This window comes from Enhydra lutris, unplaced genomic scaffold (assembly GCF_002288905.1).
Source record: "Enhydra lutris kenyoni isolate GAN:26980312 unplaced genomic scaffold, ASM228890v2 scaffoldscaffold54, whole genome shotgun sequence".
In the NCBI taxonomy this organism is placed as follows: Eukaryota; Metazoa; Chordata; class Mammalia; order Carnivora; family Mustelidae; genus Enhydra; species Enhydra lutris.
In genome coordinates, this window is record NW_019154138.1 from 5,825,052 (window position 1) to 5,844,367 (window position 19,316).

Consider the following 19,316-nt stretch of genomic DNA (forward strand, 5'->3'; position numbering starts at 1 on the left):
TAATTTAAAAAAAAAAAAAAAAAAAAAAAAAGACACAAACTTCAATGACTTGGAGTCAAACAAAGGATCAGAAGGGTCCAGTTCAACATGAGAGGAGCCTAAACAACTTACTTTGTTTAAAGTTTCTTCTTTAATACTCAAGAGTGATTATGATAAAATACATATATCTACATAAATGTTATAGAACTCTTTTAATAAGTAGAAAATAAAAATTCCAAGTGCTAGGAAAAGTGATTTCATGGTTTAGGTGGCAGCAGTTTGTCTCTCTTGGCTGAGCACAAAGTAATGGTATGTCTTTGTTTAATGGCATTTTAGATTCTATGAAATACAATAGTGGGCAACGTTTCCCAAATATCTTTGAATGGGGAGGCCCCCTTTTTCCTAAATCATTACATTAGATTCATGCTTTCGTAAGCATGCCTTGGAAAGGCTGCCTTAACTCATGGAATAGTGAAATATAGGGGCTGAAAGGGGCTTCAGAAGACCCAAATCCCTCATTTTGAAGACAGGAAAAGTGAGGTGCTCTCCCAAGATTACCCAGCATACAACTGGCAGGTATGGACAAGAACCAGCTATCCTGCCTCTCAATAGACAATTTTGATCCCTAGATGAATTTCCTCTTCTTGGTTTTTACCAAACCAGTTGTTTCTGTCCCAACCACAATTAGTAAGTGAATATTCTGTTCTTTTGTGTCTTGGCACAATCAAAATTTGTTTCTGATTTGCCTGTCAATAATCAATAAAAGAAGCTAAAAAGATTGACAAAGAAAGAAAATTCATCCAGAGATCCATACGCCAACTGATCCGGGAAGCTCAATGAACCAGAAGGGGAATGCACTTAAAGAGAACTGCACCAAAATCCCATCATCCAATTGCTGAAAGCCAACGATTAAAAAAAAATCTCCAAAGCAGCCAGAGAAAAGGAATATAGATAGGTTAAAAATAAAAGAATAGGAAAAAGACATGTAAATGCTAATTGAGTGGAAGGTGAAGTGACTTTACTAACATTAGACAAAGTAGATATCAGAACAAGGAAATTACCCAGAATCTGCTAATGACATTGCTGACATTACAGTATTATAGGATCTCATGTCTAATGACATAAGGTTAAATCATCGAGAAGCTCTAACAATCCTAAACAGATATGCCCGATAACAGAGCTTCAAAGTATCTGAAGTAAAAGCCAACAGACTAAAAAGAAAAATAGACAAATCCACAGTTACTATTGGAGATGTCAACATTCCCCTCTCAGTAATCGACAGGGTTAGTAGGGAGAAAATCGGCGAGAGTACATCCAGATGCACAGCAATGCACGTACAGAACTCTTTGGAGAAGCACAATTTGAATCTGGGCTTTGCCACTGAAAAGTAATGACATAGAATCCCAAGGTGCTGCTTGGTCTAGGGTCTTGTCAAGGGAAATGGGTGTCGCATGCTTCTCAGCTTATGATAAGATTGAAACAATTCATGTGTCATTGATCATGGGCTCTCCCCTTCTGCCCAAAGTATTGAGAAGCTGAGAAGAACCTGTGTGGGGAGCTTCTGCTTGAATGATTGAAATGTGTGTGGCCTCTTCCTCGGGGACAACAACTTTATGAGGACACAGGGGGCATAAAACATTCATACTCCCTTTTCTGTATGATTTATCCTAAAGAATGCTAAATACATGCTAGATAAATCCCCATGTGTTACATGCGTACAGTCGTGGTCCCCAGCGAATCGTGTCTCTACCTATGCCCATGTATAGGTCATCCCAGTGGGATAGTTGTCTTGGTCATGTGACTTTCTTTGGCCAATAGGATGGTCAGCAAACATGTCCTGGACAGAGGCTCAAAAGGCACTTGGGAATTAGGGTTTTCTCTCTCTCTCTCTCTCTCTCTCTCGTTGCTTTTAGAACCCAGCCACCATACAAAGAAGCCTAGGCTACCCTCCTAGAGACACTTGACCTCAATGACAACCAAGTATCAATCACCAGAAATGTGAGTTAGACCATCATAGACACCCAGCTCCAGACAAGCAACCAGAAGTGACCCCAGAAGAGATGGGCTAAAGCCCAGCCCAGACTGCTGACCCACAGAATAAATTTGTTGTTTTAAGTTTTGGATGGTATACTAGGCAGCAATTGATAATTTGTTATACCCAAAGCACTGGCCAGCTCTGCATCAAGAAAGGCAAGGGTAGTAACTACTCCTTTGGCTACTCAAAAGAGAGATAGAAAATGTCTCATTATATTGCCTGGAACTTTGGCCTTAACCTCTGCTGACAAAGTCCCTCTCTCAGTCCAGCGAATCAATGCGAATGAAACACATGTGCTGCAAATCCCCTGATGCCCTTCTAGGCAGAAGTTTTTAGTTAGGAAAAGAAAAAGAAACTTAATTTGAAGCTTTAATAACCTCCCAATTAGGTTGTTTCTGCTAGCATTAATATTTAATCATGACATTACTGTGACTATTTTAGAATTGAACTGAAATTAAGTATAAATGTTTGATCATAAATAATTTCATTATTAAAGATAATCTCTGTTATATATGTTTCTGTGCCTATCTTTTATTAAGTTTACTTTTCATGTTGACATTTTTAAGGGCATAATTGTATGTTTTCGTTCTTAGTAATACTGTTACCATATATTAATTATGGCATCATGCCAGGAACACTAGTAATGAAATAAGTTGGTTTTTCTACTTTAAGAGCCAGCAGTAGGCTCCCATTCTTATACAACTAACAAATAGATGGTCAGCTTTGAGCTCTACATCATTTCCCTGAATTATTCTTTCACTCTCTTTATTTGTGCATAAGCACCATTGCTCTTGATTTACAAAAAAAGGCAGTGTAAATGAGAGTGGGAGGGATAGTTTTCTTTGTCCATTTTCTAAGGGGTTTCTTGGAGGCCACATACAGCACCAAAGGAAGGGTGTGTGTGGTAGGTAGAATAATAGTCTCCCAAAGATGTCCACATCCTAATCTCCAGAACTTATGAATATGTCACCATACATGGCAAAAGAGACTTTGCAGGTGTTACTAAGGACCTAGAAATAGAGAGGTAATCCTGGATTATCTGGGTGGGCTCAATGTAACTGCAAGGGTCCTTAAAAGTAGAAGACAGGGAGAGGAGAAAGTCAGGGAAGTAGATATGACAATGGAAGCAGGGTTGGAGTAATATTGGAGAAGGACTCATCCCACCACTATGGACCTTGGGGATGGAGGAAAGGGACATCATCAAGGAATAGGGGCATCTTCTAGAAGTTGGAAAATGGAAGGAAATGGATTCTCCCCTAAAAACTCTGAAAATGGATGCAACCCTGTGTGAGACCCAGGTCAGACTTCAGAACTGTATGATAACAGATGTGGGTTTTATCTTGTTTTGGTTTTTGTTTTTATTTATTTATTTATTTATTTATTTATTTATTTATTTTGGTAGAACCAAGGGTTATTAAGCTGTGCCTTGGTACAGGTGTTGGAAATTGCCTATGATGTTCTTGAAGTATAAAGCCTGGATGTTCTGCCAATTCTTCTTGAGCAGTGACACCAGGAAATTAACAACTAAGCGGAAACATCCACACGAGCTCATCATCTATCATCTTCATGTGGCCAACGACCACTGCCACACACAGCGCCTTCTTCATCTGGGATTTGATCATGGACTTCACTTCATCTCCTTAGCCACCATGTTCTCATTGAGGGTCAGCAAGGAAGGGAACTTGCCTGCCTTATTCAGGCCTGAGCCCAGTATTCATGGGACTGCTTGATCAGAGATTCTGAAGCCAAAAAGATATCATACTTCTTGGCCAGCTTCTGAACTCATTTTTCATTCTTGTTGAGTTTCTTCAGTGCCTCACTGTCCAGGTGGGGAATAGCCACAGCCTTGGCCTCATCACAGTGCTGCTGATCCCCCAAAGCACATATGGAGAACTTGAGGCAGGGAGTGGACTTAAGCCTGATGGTGCCCAAAAAGCATTTGTCCTTCTGTGGGTCATCATTCTTCAAGCAGATCTGCAGCTCCACTGTCTCCAAATCTTCTGGCACTTGAGCTCATTCCCAATGCCGGACTCCCCACACCGCCTTGTACAGGGTGTCATGGGAGACTTTGCTGCTCGTGGTGTCATGTGCCACAATCACTGGAAAAGAGCCAGGAGTGCATTGTTTTAAGCCTCTATGTTTGTGGCAACCTGTTACAGCAGCCACAGGAAACTGATACAGGAGGCATCTTCCGGAGCACCCCAGTGGGATCTGGGCAGTCCCACTTATAGGCTGTAGCAGGAAGCAAGTTGTCTGACCTCTGCACATTGGCACTTTCTAGTCAATAAAGGGAGGGCAACAGTGGTTACTTCATAAGGTTATTGGGATAATTAAATGAGGTAATTTGCATAAACATCTTAGCACAGTATCTAGCTCATTTTATACATTTGTTAAAGGTCAACTATTTTTGCTGTTATTAAAACCTGCTGTGGCCCACTGTTATTATTCACACTTTGTTGTGCGCTGCTCTGGTAGGGGTTCCCAGTGCCTGACAAGTGACCTGCCCAGCCTTCCTAGAGGTGGTGTGCGCTTCCTGCCTCATTGTTAGGCTTGGCCCTGGAACGTCTTTGGCCAATGGACTGTGAGCAGACTCCAGCCAAGCCACTTCCAAGGGGAAGCTTTGGGAGCAGGTGCATAGTTTGGCTCAGCCTCTTGTTCTTTTCTCTTTGTGACAAGAAAGACGTTTCCCATATAAGGGCTTCTCCTTCCACCTGAGTCCTGGTGAGAAGACACATGGCACAGAGCCACAGCACATGTAATGTGAGATGTAAATGTTTATTGTCATAAGTCATTAAGATTGGGGGGTTGTTTGTTTTCATAGTAAAGTTGACAAACACACCTCTCATAGATACTGTTTAGAGAGTCTGCCAGCTCACACACACATGCATACACATCTCCCACCAGACTGTCTACAAGAACTACACTTGGCCCACAACGACTCTGACACTCATGTTAGTGCTCTATAATACTAATATTAGGAATCCCGGAGGCCCTAACCATTATTAAGCCAAGCACAAATGGACACTTGGCCCCATGTGAGCAAATAAAAGCTTATCCCAAGAAATATGGAATTGTAACCTGGAGACAGCTAGAGAGATTTGCTTAGGTCTTTAAATAATAGGGAAGATTTGGGAAGGGGGGGGGAATCCTAGAAATTATGGCTTGATCATCTTGGGCCTTGCAGTTGGAGAAGCAAAGAGGGAATATCTACAGGGTCAGAAAAGTAGAGATGCAAGAGGAGAAGACATGGTAGCCTGAACATGGTCTACTCTGAGGCTCATGTGCTCCACGGGATAAGCTGGTCTCCTTTCAATAAATCCCCCCTCCTACTTAAGTAATCTCAAGTTGGCTTCTTTAACCTTGAACTGAAAGTATCTTGACTGAGATGAAGTTCTAGGCGAAGGTCTTACTGTTAGGAGGTAGCAAGGAAAAGTTTCCATCCACGAGAATGCCAACAGTCCTGAGGAATCAGTCTGCACATAACAGAGGATACAACCTCTCCTCTTCTCTGACTGAGCCCATTGGTGCAGAGCTCAAAACTCTCCACTTGCTGTAAAACTGAGCTCTCCTGGGCACATGAGTCAGAGAGGTAGAAGGAGATGGCTTCAACACAATTAGTTCACCATCAAACATAGATATTAGAGTCCTCTCTAGACACCATGATAACAGGAGAAACACAAACAACATAGCCCCATCCTGCCATTTGTGAGCATATAGCTTAGTAGAGGATAAGAGGGTAGCAAAGAAGCTCAAAGAAAAGGTTCCAGGTGGGAGGGGCCTATCTATGCCACAAACTAGCTATGCGGCTTCAGGCATCATTCCACCACTCTGGCCTTCAACCCCCCATTGACAAAATGATGGGCTAGATTAAATGATTTTTACAGGTTTTTCCATGACACTTGGTCCATTGTCACTATAGCTAAGGTCTGATGAGCAAAAAGGAGCTGCTGCCCTTGGACTGTCAATAATTTCCACTTACAGTGTGAGGCTGGCTTCATCACAGCCATGTGTGGAACAGTCTAAAAATGCAGATTTTGGGAGCCTCAGCTCCAGAGTTCTGATTCAGAGGGGCTGGACCTCACCTTGGGTAGTGTTGGTTTTAATACATGGCCCAATTTGGGAACCACTACCCCAGGCTATTGTAGATTCTACAGAAATGTCCCAGCCTCCCTTAAGTTCATAAACAATTAACAGTGTGATAAACTGATAAACTGTATATTAATTGGTAATAGTAATTCTTACCCAGCCTAGCACTGTACTATGCACATTATAAGTAGTATTAATTCATTTAATCCTAACAACCCTGTGAGGTAAGTCTTTGACTCTCCCTGGAAGGATTTTATTTTATTTTTTTATTTTTTTAAAGATTTTATTTATTTGTTTGACAGAGAGATCACAAGTAGGCAGAGAGGCAGGCTGGGCGGGGGGAGGGGGGGAAGCAGGCTCCCCACTGAGCAGAGAGCCCAATGCAGAGCCTGATGCGGGCTAGATCTCAGGACCCTGGGACCATGACCTGAGCCGAAGGCAGAGGCTTAACCCACTGACCCACCCAGGCGCCCCTCCCTGGAAGGATTTTAATTGTTTTATTCATCTCTTCCCTCCCCGGTGCAACTACGGACTTTGATCCAGGCTTCCCTGTAAGAGATTGATTTGAATAAATAAATAATCAAAATTAAATAAAACACTAAAGGAAAAGTAATCTTCATTTAGAAGCTACCTGCTCTGTGAGCCCATCTCATGCCCACACTTCTTCATGACCTCCTGTCCTCATCCACCACACCTCCAGTAAACTGTGAGGAAAAAATGACAAAGATAACATTTCCCAGGGTAGGGTGGATAGTACTTCCCAGGGTAGTGTGACCTAAGGCAACAGAGTTTTACTTGTGGGCTTATTCTGCCACTGACCCAGGTGCACCAGATAAGGTAGAAGAAGGGACCCAGGTGGATGACCTTGAAATTTTATGATCAGATATGGTATCAGATATTTACATTCTGGTTAAGGTAATAATCTGTGAATATGGAGGACGTAAGGAAAAGGTGTGAGGAGATAAGCCACTGAGGATTTTATTGGATCTGGGGAGGTTTCTATCTCAAAGAGAAATGATAGCAAGTGATAGTAGTTTTAAAAAGGCAGTCAGTTATTTCACGTATCTAAGTACGGAGCTCGGTGTTCCTGCATTGGTTCAGCATTGCATCCGGGATCCATATTATTTTCTATCTTTCGTTCTTTTACTCCACCATCCTTCACATGTAGATATTCACTAGCTTATTACTTCATGATCACAAGATGGCTGCCATTACCCTGGGTATTATATCCTAACACTGCAGCATCCAAAGCAAGGAAGGAGAGAACAAGCCCTTTCTTGATACACCTCTTTCTGTCACCATGCAGGAGAACTCCTTCCAGAAATAACAGTCCCCCTATGTCTCTTTGATTAGGACGGGTCACTTGGCCACTTGTGAGGGTCAAATTGTGCCTCCCCAAAATTTATGCTTTGAAGCCCTAACCCCCAGGTCCTCAGAGTGTGACCTTATTTGAAGTCAAAGTCTTTACAAGAGGTAACAAGTTAGGTGAAGTCTTTAAGATGGGTCTCAACCACCAGTGTTCTTATAAGAAGAGGAGATTTGGGGGTGCCTGGGTGGCTCAGTGGGTTAAGCCTCTGTCTTCAGCTCAGGTCACGATCTCAGGGTCCTGGGATCATGCCCCACATCGGGCTGTCTGCTCAGCAGGGAGCCTGCCTCTCCCTCTCTCTCTGCCTGCCTCTCTGCCTACTTGTGATCTCTGTTTGTCAAATAAATAAAGAAAATCTTTAAAAAAGAAGAAGAAGAAAAGGAGGTGATTTGGACACAGAGGGGAGATGATGTGAAGACACAGGGAGAAGGAAGGCAGCCACCTATAAGCTAAGAGAAGTGTGGAACAAATCCTTCCCTCACAGCCCTCAGAAGGAACCAGCCCTGCTGACACCTTGATCTTGGACTTCCAGCTTCTAGAACTGAGACAATAAAATGTACTACCCAGGTTCTGTACTTTGTTACAGCAGCCATGGCTAACAAATACAGCCACCTGTACCTAACTTCAAGAGATGCCACAAAGGGAATATATAACTAGCCTCTGTTGTGCAAGGCAGACCTATGAGCATACAATATAGAGAGGAGAATGTTGACATTCTGGGCAGCCTGCGGTGACAGCACCATCTTTCTTTGCAAGTCACATAAATTGATTCTCACTAATTTAGTCAGAAGGGAAGCCTTAGAGGAAGCCTTATGAGGAAGGGTTTAGGATTAGGGAATTGGTGGGAAGGCTAGAGATGCAAGCTTGGAAAAATTACAGAAAGTAGGGTGGGCTGGGGTTCTGGATAGCAGGAATGATATAAACTTCTTGTAGCTTTCCCATTCCAATGTATGTGCTCCTAATACATTTTCTGCCATAAAAAATGCCAATGATTCTGAGCCCCAGGAGAGGAGGGACCTAGCTTTTGACCAAGGAAGACGACAGAAGGCCAGACTGATTAAGTATAACAAAGCAAGCTCATACTGGGCTGGAAACAGATAATTCCCCAAAAGGAAGTTATGGAATTACCTCTTAAAGAAAATGAGAAGGAATTACCTCTTAAAGAAAATGGGAGGGAAAAGAATTTAATTTCTACTATACCAGTGGAAGACGGGCAATTGGTACAGAAATTGGAGACAAAAAGTATTTCCTTACAACCACAGCAGATTGTCTCATATCCTGGAAATGTCCTCTAGGCCAAGCTCTAAGTAACGTTTAAGCTGCCCACACTTCCCATTCTAAAACCCTCAACCCCTGAGCATGACAACTAATTACCTGGTATTCATTCCAGATTCATTTTCCAATCTCTTCTTCTAGGTCCTCCCTAAACTGTTTGGATCGTAAGCCCTCAGAGGACCAAGTTAAGAAGCAAACACAAAACCAAATGGTTTAAATTCACCAGAATCATCCATTTTCTTCAAATGCAGTACCCTTGTCCATGCAAATAACAAAGAAAAAAAAAATCACTGCGTCTGTACCGACGAAGCACCAAAACATTTAATCCATCAGATCAAGTTGGCAAACAGCCTGTCACTCTGGTCAAGAGAGGGGAGAATCTGCCAAATTAGATGTTTGACTGAATTGACAGGCTGTCTCGGTCAAAATAAGTCTTTTTTATTAAATGTTGAGAGATCATAGTATATCAAAAAGAAAATCTACACAAGCTACTTTTCATCTATGTACACAGTAAAATCAAGGTGACATATTGGAAATCTCTAAATAACACTTTGTCTACATAAAAGGGTGTAATTCTTTGGGTCAGAATAAATTAGGAAAGAAAGTCTCCTTTTCGAGTGGAAAAGGATTGAGAAACTAAATTGCCTGGAGACAGTGTGTTGTCTCTATCAATATGATTTCTTGCCACCTCTACCATTTCACACTGCTTGTGTGATGCCAGCCCCATAGACTGAATGAACATCATGCTGTTTCCTCTTCATTATCTTATTTAATCTGACCAACAATTCTATAAGGTGGGGACTGCTAGTTTCATTGCAGAAAGAGGAAAATTGTGGCTTATGTGATGTACGTAGCTTCCACAACTATACACAGAAATTACATTCCAGAGAGACTTGAACTTATGTCTGACTTCAAAGCTGTTGCCTTCTAAGAGTATTCAACTATTTCTTCCTAGCCACACAGCTGGCATCTTTCTCCCTAGGGCTGACTCAAGAATTCTAGAACCTTCTCTTCCAATTGTTCTGGGTCAAAGAGGACCTCTTTTCATCAGCGCCCATAAAAGCAAAAATGCCCCCTCAACAGCCCTGGTTACAAAATTCCTTAATCCAACCTGCCCTTACCTTTCATGGAAGCTCAAAGCCATGGAGTCCCATAGGGTCTACCTTGCCCTTTTTAGCATTCAGTTTTCTATATGCAGTGTGGGTTTACTCCTTCTGCTGTACAGTCTGTTCTTTGAGAGAAGAACATTCATACAATAGTATGTACACGATAGTTATCTCCTGCCTTCCTTTATTTAACTCAAGCACCAGGGGGCTGTTTCTATGAGCACAATGGTTAGATTTTCATTGCATTGTCATTGACTTTTGTCTTATATTTATGACCATGGCTTCAATTCCTCCTTTAATTTAGAGAACAAGAGCTGCTTGAAAGTCATCAAGGCTGCTTACTCAGCGGACTGTCTCCTGCCACTTCTTGATCACTTCTTCTCTTTTATTCATCTCGACTTCAATTTCTCTTTTGTACAATGTGACCAAAGCCCAGAGGGAATCACAGGACATGAAGAAATGGTTTCTAGTTGACCCTTTCCTTCAGGGACAATAGCTCAAGGAGTATGTAGAACCCTTTACAGCATGTGAACTCCTTTAAATTCTTTGCCTTTAAGGTGTCTGACAGAAATTAGTAAGAAGGAAGAATGACCTTCCCATGATCCATTTTAGTAAGGCACAAAAATTTTTTTTTGAACAACTGCTTCAACAGGCTGAATCAATTCCTTTAAATTCTAGACCCCTGTTTTTCCACACTTATCTCTTAGACAAGCATTATATGTAATTGAGCTGAGCTCCAGGATCAGACCAAGAAGTAAAATAAAGTCATAAGAGGAATGGAAAGTTAAGTTCCTTCTTAAAAAAAAAAAAAAAAAAAAAAAAAAGGGAAGAAATCTTCACAAGAGTGTCCAAACTTCTCGTCTTTGACCTCACCTGTCTCTACTCTTAAAACTTAAAAGAGTATTTTGTATTTTCTGTAATTCTATTTTCCCCCAAATTTATATTGACTTTCCAGGACAAAGGACAGTGGTGAAATAAAACATGCCCACAGAAGGATGCCTGGGTGGCTCAGCTGGTTAAGTGTCTGCCTTCTGCTCAGGTCATGATCCCAGGGCCCTGGGATCACGTCCCCATGTTAGGCTCTCTGCCCAGGGGGGAGTCTGCTTCTCCCTCTCACTCTCCTTCTGTGTTTTCTCTCTCAAATAAATAAATAAAATCTTAAAAAAAAAAAACAAAAAACCCACGCTCACAGAATCATCTGTCCCAAAAGCTATTCCAGATGTCTCCCCTTCCCCCGCCATAGCCCTACTCTTAGGTTTATACTACCTTAGGAAAGGTTGAGGATTTAACTTCCAGAAAGAGATCCATTAAATCTAGTTTCTTGATTCTAAATAGCATTTCTTCTCCCTTTTTCCCCAAAAGCTTTTTTATTAAATAGATGATACTCTTTATAATCCATGGCAATTTAAAATTAAAACCAAATAATCCTCCTGACTCTCAGGCCGGGAAATGTCTATTAATCTATTATGTAACGTTTAATATATTTTACAAGTATTATTTTGTATGTAAATCATGAGGTATATAATAAGACGAACACCGGTGAGCCCATGACCCAGTGTGTGCTAACCACTATTGTTGTGTCTCCTCCTGGGTATCTTCCCTATCCCAGCTCACTGCCAACCCTAGAGGCAAGATTTTTCACTGTTTTGTTTTTTTGTTTTTTTTTTTACCCTTTAGTTTTTATGTGTGTGTCTTCTTAAATATATTGTTTAATTTTGCTAGTCTTTGAACTTTATAAAAATACTAGATGATGTCTCCAATGGCCTGCTTTTTCATTAAATTTTAGATTTATAAGATTCATTTATAGCTGATCTACATTATGGTATTTCATTTATTGTCTTTGCTACATAATATTTCGTTCTGTAACAACACCCTAATTGATTTAACCATTTTCATGTGATGGATATTTGGACCGTTTCCCATTTGGCTTGCTCCCAAACATTCCTTTACATGTCTCCTGCTGAATACGTCCAAGGATATTTTGGAGACACCTACCAAGAAAGAAATGCTAAGTCAAAGAGCATGCAAATGTTCAATTCTATAAAACAGGCCCAAATTATTTTCCAAAGTGGTTGTAACAGTTTATACTCCCACCATTCTTTGCTGCCACTTTTACTTCAATCTTATAGAAAACCAAGAATAGGACCAAGAGAATGAAACAGAAGATGAACAGAATTTGACATAAGTCGGGTACAAAAGCAGACTGTGCATGGGGTGCCACCCACACCAGGCTAGCCACACTGGAATCCTCTTCCTGGCTGGGTCTAATAACTCTGACCCAGCCCCACCCACAGCCATAGGTAGCCCATAAAAATCCACAATGACTGCTGTTCCTCAGAACTTTTCCTCACTTTGCCTCACACCTGCTTTCTTGGCAGGGTCTAGCAGGTTCTGTCCTTGGTCTTATTCTTGAAAATAATCAGTCTACAAGGACTGCTCGAGCACCTATCAAATGCCAGACACTGGAGGTATAGAAGGGATATGACAGATAAGGGGGTGGCCTTTATATTTCACTGGAGAAAAAGAGACAATAAACAAAAGATGAGTCCAGATCGTGACCATTGTCATTTGCCTTATTTGTTTCCTTTCTAGCAAGTGAAGAGCTTGGGAAAATCATTCCAGGCAGAAAGCAAGTGCAAAAGCACTCAAGGTGGATAGGAAGGGTACACCCAAGGGTCAGAAAAGAAGTTGTGCAACCAAAGCCTTCCAGAAAGGCAGAGTGGTACAAGAGGAGACTGGAGAAATAGTCAAAGCCAGACCACGTGGCAGGGTGGAGGGGGTGGGGGGTGGGGGAGGAAGGGAGATGTTGCAGGACAAGATAGTGAGAAGTAGCATGGGGTCTGCTGGAGAGAAGCAGATAGATCCAAGATAGATCCACCTGTAGGGGAGAGAGAGAGAGGGATGGGGGGGTGGTATAGGGGAGAAATGGAAGGTGACATCTTGTTTTTTTTGTTGTTGTTGTTTTATCACAAAACACTTTTAAATAAAACATTTAAAGCATTTTTGTTTTATCACCTTTTAGATGATTAACTAACACTTATGGTCCATGTGGTTTAGATTCTGCATTTCCCTGGGACATGGTTTCCAGAGTGGCTGATGGGGAACAAAAAAAACAACAAAAACATGGTTTCTCATCTTTCCACCTCCCCAATGAGTCTGGGTCACCACTCAGCTTCTGCCAGATGAAGCCAAGGGGAGGGCCCGAACATGGGAATTGTGGCCCCAAACTTGCTACTTCTTAACAATGTGACCTATGGACAAGTTGCTTAACCGAAGCCTCAGTTTCTCTAGCTGTAAAATGGGATGAAGGAGGGGAGAGACTTGAAGTACCTAGTGCACATTCAGGCACTCACTGTACCTACTTTGTCTCTTTCAGTCCTGAGAGTAACACTACTTTATGGATGACAAAGCAGAGGACAAGAGATGTTCAAAGTACCCTTCCCAAGGCCATGATGCTAAGATTCAAAACAAGGTTCTCCAAGACTCTACAGAGCACTGCCCCAGGGGCATCCAAGCACAAAGTAAGAGAATATATGTGAAAATATTAGTTGGGCTGCAGTGTTCTTTACAAATGTAAGGTATAATTACTATTTTTTTAAAAACTCATCTCAAATTACTCTCCCACATCTCCCCTTCCAGAGGCTTCATGCACTTTAACTAAGACCTTTGCTCATATAATTCCCTTGGCCTAAATACTCTTCCCTATCTTACCCATTACCTATCAGGCAATCTATTATTTTGTTTGCAAAAAGACTTGCTCAGTAATCTTACCCTTGTTCTGCAAATGAAATTGATTACCTCTTCTTTTAGATTCTAATGGTAAGTAGCACATACAGAACACATGTGGACTATGAGCTATTGGCACAAAAGCCTGTTAATGTCCAACCCAAACCTCTGTGACTTCAAACAACAACAATTTTTTCTTGCTCACAAAGCAGGGAGTTGGCTGGGAGCCGGCTGATCTAGGCTGGGCTCAGCTCCACACTGCATGTTGAGTCCAAATCTACTCTGTCTAAGCACTGCTTGGACTGACTCCACAGAAGGAAACTCTTTCTCCAGTGCAAAGAGATGTAGTGTCAAATGGTAAAGAACAAAGATTCAGGGATGGGTGAAGATTTGAGGTCAATGACTCAATCTGTCACACATACCTATTAGAATGTGGGCAGAGCCACTCACTTGACCCTTTCTTACTGAGAACCTACTACGTCCACCAAGCACTCCTCTAAGCTCTGTGGAGATAGCAGGAAGCAAAATCAGAGACGGTGCCTATCTGTACAGAGCTAAAATTCTGGCAGAAGAACAGAGACAAATTGAAAAAGAAGATCATTTCAAATTGTGCTCAGGACTGTGAAGAGAATAAAAGCCAGGCATATGATAGGATAATGTCAGCAACAGAGAGAGGGGAGTAGTCACTTTTGGTGGCGTGGTTGGGAAGGCCTTTCTGAAGAGTTGACTTTTGAATTGAAATGAATAACGAAGCAGAGGGGATCTTACAAATTGCACGGAGATCAGGGTAAGAGGGTCTCAGCCAGCAGGATGTTAATGGTGTCCGAGGAAGAGAAAGATGCCAGTGTCACATCAAAATCACCTAGAAGGCTTGTTAAAACACAGATTGCTGGACCTCAACCCCCAGAGTTTCTTATTCGATTGATCTGGTGCAGGTCTAAGAATTACATCTCTAACAAGCTCTCAATGATCCTAATAGGGCAGGGACCACACCTTTGAAACTCATGTACCTGTGTGATCAAGAGAGTGTGGCACAGGATAAGACCCTTTGGGCCATAATAAAAAATGTGCATGTTATGGTATGTGCAAGGGGAAGCCCCTGGAGGACATGCTCAGGGAAATGCTGTGACCTGATTTAGGTTTAACAGAACACTCTGACTTCTACATGGAGAGAGCATCACCAGGGAATGGAAGTGGAACAAGAAAGTTGAGATACTTGTTGTATTCAACCATTGGCTCCCCAAGGTTCCTACTTGGGATGATTGGACATGTGGTGCAGCCACCCAGAGAATGGTGAATCATGGTGGAGAGAAGTTTTGGGAGGGAGTGAGGCCAACCTTGAACTCAATTTAAGACCCCTTTGGGACATCCAAAACCTATAGGATGCACAACTCCAAGGGTACCCTGCACCCTCAGTGTGAAGAGTATGTCACAGAAGCATAATATGACAGTGTGAACAGCACCTGCTGGAATTGTGTAATTGTCAGTCCTGGAATATCCTCCCTCCTCTGACCCTACCTTCTACTGATAGGAGACAGACCATAGGCAAGCAAGATACTTTCAAATGGCGTTCGTGCTGCAAAGAAAATAAACTCCCAACTCTATAGATCTGGACCACTCATGTTGCCATGAACTCGCCATGGACTCCTCCCCAACGACATGGCTGGGGCATCCTGGGACCTCATTCCTAGAAGCCGTTTGGTTAAAGAACACATAGAATGGTAACTTGAAGGAAATAATTGTAACTAATGTACCAAGACCAATATGCTCTTTTCAGGACTTAGTTCACACAATAATCCTATTAGATGTTTATAATGATTATCCCCATTTTACAAGTGGGAAAATTGAGGCATGGAGTGGTTTAGTAGCTTGCCAGAGGATATATGGCTAAGAAGGGACAAAGCTGGGGTTCAAGACTAGGGAGGATAATTGGAGAGCTGGCTCTCTTACCCACTTGGCTACACTGGTTCTCACTTACCTGCTGACAGAATCTGTCTGAAGGGTTCTACATCACCCTTACTCCCTGTCCAGGTTCCGATATTACCAAAGAGAAAAGTCCAGCCTTGCCAAGGCCTATCTTCTTTGCCAGGAAGTAGCTAGAACTGTCAGGGTGTCTGCAGCCTTCAGGAAACTCCACGCCTGGATCTATGTGCCAGACCTTTTACACAGAGAAAATATGGACATTTTCTTTTAATAATGCTACAGAGAAATAATGAAATGGTACCATTACAAAAACATAATTAGGTCTTCAAAAAAAAACTCCGCTGGAGTCCTATAAAAAGACCACAGGTGTTCGTCATTACTTTTTATTTAGCAGACAGTTTTAGCCATTGTTTGTTTTTTCCCCCATTTATTAAGTTCTGGTATTTTAAGATGATTTGTGTATAATAATAACAATAATTTCCTGTTTGCTTGTCAGTTGTGAGCCGCTTTAATTACAGATATTCATTTTCACAAGTTAACTTGGTAAACATGCTCATTTGTTATGTTGCCTATTCATTAAATCAGTTAGCACAGCTAGTAACTATGTTAAGTATCTTGCTGTCGGGTTTCAGCAATGGATCTTCATCGGTTTCCAGCACTATGTCTCACAGAGACAGACACAGACTTCCTGAGAGTCTTTTCCCCTTGGTTTGTGGGCATTAAGTCTTCCACTTCTACAAGGCCAGGTGTGTTGGACGCCCCCAGTGGAGGCGTCCAGTAGAGGTTTGGTGTATCACAGTTACATTGTTGGAGTTCAGTACTGGTTAACTAAGGGCAAGATATGGGATAAAGGAAGAGGGATGCCCTGACCAGGGAGGATTTGAGCACACATGTTAGGAGCATCCTGGACCACAATCCTCCCCTTGGATGCCTCCCACCCCTTCAACCAGACCTGCAGACAAGGAGGGCCTAGGGGATCACAGTTGTACCAAATGACTCTGAGATCACCAGTTGTCTCACTCAAGCATTTGAAGGAGGGATGTCAGGTTGGAGATATAAAATTCAGATAGAATCCGAGCTGAGTCTCCAAGGCCATAATAGCCCCAAACCACACACAAGCTTGCTGTTAGGAAAAGTATGAAGAGATCAAGGAAGAAGACCCTTCTCAGCAATGAAAGAGCATGCAACCAGAAAGGAAAAAGCTGATGGAGAGAAGGTCACACTGAAGACCTAGCCTTTCCCAAGAAGCCCAGTTCTTTGTTTCTTTGAGACTTTTTTTTTAAGATTTATTTATTTATTTATTTGACAGAGATCACAAGTAGGCAGAGAGCAAGGGAGAGAGAGAGGAAGGGAAGCAGGCTCCCTGCTGAGCAGAGAGCCCGATGTGGGGCTTGATCCCAGGACCCTGGGATCATGACCTGAGCCGAAGGCAGAGGCTTTAACCTGCTGAGCCACCCAGGCGCCCCTCTTTAAGACTTTAGTGCATGTTTACAATAAATCTGTTACTTTGCCGACTTACTGGGTGTCTTATTACTTACAACCAAATGCCCTCTGATCAATACATTCTTCCTCATATGACTGGAATGACGGTGGTTCCACAAAGGTCTCACACCTGGTAAATTCCAATTTCTCTAGGAAGGAGCCATGGATACCAGTGGATAGGTCATTGGTCACCTGCCGATTGGATATTTCATTCAAAACTTTCCTTTAAGCAAGTGGGGACAACTAAGAAGCTGACATGCCAAATCGAGATGAAGAGAAAAGAAAAGATCATAAACTACTCCTAGTAGCTGAGTCACAGGTTCAAGAGGAAGTAGTTCATCTAGGGCATGAGTCAGGACAGAGAAATTCCTCTCAAGGTGCTCAAGAGTAAATATTAAGAATAAAATGCCTGTGAGTTGACCATGGTCGACTCTTTTTCATTACTCTGCTTTGTTTCTTTTGTGGCCTTGCTGAGCTTTACAAAGAGATGGAAGGTCCATTGGTTGTAGTTGGACAAGCAATGATGAGAAACTGAGTGAGAAAAAGGTTTGATGTAAGTATGAGGCAACTAGAGAAGATGATATGTAGTCATACTGAGTTTAAGGTGGGTCATCTAGATGGAGGCATGAGACCCTGAGGGGTACCATTAATCATCAGAGGGCATAAGCCACCACATCTAATAAATCTAAACCAATCTGGTAAGGATTCTTCAAAGGGCTCTGGAACTAGTCCCATACTATTTTCTCCATGATATAGGACATCACTCTGCATTTCTTTCCCTAGTTGGCAATTTCAATCCCTCTTTGCTTGGCTTTCCTATCTGATCATCATGTGCCCATCTTTTGGTTTCTCTCCTAGGTCTCAGTTATCCCTGAGGATATCCCTGAGGATAAAAAAGGATTCTCCTTTTTTCAAGAGAGAAATCCCAAGGTCAATGCTGAAAAGAGACACTAGAATTTAAGATAGAGCTGAGGGTCTCGTGTTCTACCCTGGAGGCAAAAATGGATTAGCACCCAAATCACAGATTCATGGGGATGTAGGTTAAAGAAGGAATTTTCGCAGCAAGGCCCCCAAAGGAGGTGGATGATGGTCGGACCTGGAGTGTATAGGAAGAGTTAGAGTCTTAGAAGAGAAAGACACTTTAAAGGTAGGAGAAATGTTCAGGGAGAGCAGAGGAGCCAAAAGGGATTTCTCTTTAGACATCTTCATCCTCCCTGTAAAGTAGAAGTATGCTAGGAGTATGGGGCTCAGAGATAGAATTACAGGCATGAACTGAGTGGTAAATATTGGGAGAAGGCAATGCTTGTGTACTTATGAGACTTGCTTTCATAAGCAAATAGTCATTTGTGTCCTGGAGCTCTGTAGGTTTTGTCTAATGTGCATCCTTTCCCCCTCATATGATAATAGCACCTGGCTTTGATTTGGAACCCTCAGTGGATACAGTTGTATTGGGACTGTCAATCAAAGTGAGCCATCCTCCCCACACACACTAAGGCATGGGTCCCACACACACTAAGGCATGGGTAGGTGACCTAAGCTAGACCCATCAGAGGTTCCTCCTTAAAATCTGAATCATGAGTGCAGTAACACAAAGCCTGAACACTCGTGGGGCTGATTCATTCTGATGGTGGCTCCCAGAAGGCACTGCCTCTGCCTTTCTGCTCTCCAAAGGCAAAGAGCCACTGTGAGGCCAGCCCTTCCAGAGATCTGGTTCTTCAAGTCTTCCTGTATTTTTGTAAGCCACCCCATATCCTTCCAAGATGTTCCCTTTTTGCTTAAATTTGGTCAGAACCAGGTTCTGTTGCTTATAACCTAAGAACCCCAGCCAAGGCAGAAGTAGGATTACCAGTGTTGAATAAAAAGTAAGACATGGCAGAAAAGAATTGAGAAGTCCAAAACCAGGGTTCCACTCCTGGCACTGCCACTCCCACAAAGACCCTGGGCAGGTTGGAGCCAGTCTCTCACGCTCACCCGGCTTCATCTGCCACCTCTAAAGCAGAGGTTGAAACAGAGCCTACGTAGAAATAGTTTTTCCCACATCTCAAGAACTTTAAACAGTCCTTAGTCCTTATTCCCTGCCATCTGCTAGTACTGGCTTCAGCCATTGGGCTGAAAGGACTCTAAGCAAAGGAAAGAACAGAAACATCCCATTTCATCCCAATAGCATTCATCAAAAGAATTCCAATTCCCATGTGATAAGCCAATTTTCTTAAGCAATCTAAATTGAATCTGATTGTATCATTTTTTCATTCTTTCATTTAGCACCTGCCAAGTTCCTCGTACGCTTTCTTTGGGGGCTAAAAAAGGAAGTCAAAGACAGGACCCTTCAAGAAACTTG

General features: G+C 42.2%; 1 pseudogene; it reads right to left on the bottom strand.

The window, feature by feature from the left end:
• Positions 1-3,428: 3,428 nt before the first annotated feature.
• Positions 3,429-19,083, bottom strand: LOC111157333 (annotated as a pseudogene).
• Between the last annotated feature and the right edge of the window lie 233 nt (positions 19,084-19,316).